This window comes from Dendroctonus ponderosae, unplaced genomic scaffold (genome assembly GCF_020466585.1).
Source record: "Dendroctonus ponderosae isolate FM_Combo_2020 unplaced genomic scaffold, Dpon_F_20191213v2 Dpon_F_20191213_5, whole genome shotgun sequence".
NCBI lineage: Eukaryota > Metazoa > Arthropoda > Insecta > Coleoptera > Curculionidae > Dendroctonus > Dendroctonus ponderosae.
Genome location: NW_026018715.1, coordinates 1,023,967 through 1,024,774, shown reverse-complemented (window position 1 = coordinate 1,024,774; position 808 = coordinate 1,023,967). Strand labels below are relative to the sequence as shown.

The 808-nt window shown below is 38.6% G+C and overlaps 1 protein-coding gene across 2 annotated transcripts in view; it reads right to left on the bottom strand.

Annotated features, from left to right (window-relative positions):
- Positions 1–802, bottom strand: part of LOC125504655 — a 39,508-nt gene extending 38,706 nt beyond the window's left edge. For both annotated transcript variants that reach the window (XM_048666990.1, XM_048666991.1), the window contains exon 1: positions 732–802. The gene's annotated coding sequence lies outside the window, so the exon portion shown is untranslated. The remainder of the gene's footprint in view (positions 1–731) is intronic.
- Between the last annotated feature and the right edge of the window lie 6 nt (positions 803–808).

Sequence of the window (808 nt, the reverse complement as noted above, 5' to 3'; positions counted from 1 at the left end):
TGATGCAGATATAACAACACGGATTGGAATATCACGCAAGACCTTTATGACATGGAAACCAGTTTTATGTAACAGAAATCTGTCAATGCATCTTCGTAAAAGGGTCTTGAGATGTTATATGTAGGCTGTCCTACTTTATGGTTCCGAGACATGAACACTAAAGGCCACAACGATGAATAGAAAGAAGCATTTGAAGTGTGGTGCTACCTACGGATTCTTAAAGTGTCGTGGGTATCGCATACCACCAATGAGGATGTCATCAGAATGATGGACACAGAACGGCTGCTGAACATTATGAAGAGGAGAAAAACGTACTAGCAAAATCGTACGAGAAAAACGAGTACCTACTTTGGACACATAATCAGAGGATCTAAATAACAGCTACTGCGCCTCAAAATACAAGGAAAAGTGGAAGAAACAAGGTGGATAGGGCGAAAAAAGCTGGCTACGCAATATTAAACAATGATGTGGTTGTTTGCGCGGCAGCCGATAGAGAAAGTCTGAATACCAACGTCTGAGGACAGACAAGGCACCAGAAGAAGCACAAATCCGAGATCATGCTCATATATTCCAGGACACCCTGTATAGATAGATATTTTTTATAACACAAAGTATGGAATAAAAACTATAACAAAATATGATTTTCTTTATTCGAACTAGGATAATTTAGACACTTTCAGAATTAAATGGTTACTGCCGTTGCATTGTCTGTTGAATTAAAAAGGATTTACCTTGTTTCCGTGGAAGGAAAATGCGTCTGGAATTAAAGAAACATTTCCTTTGGTATAGATAGACGTTTTGTGCTGTA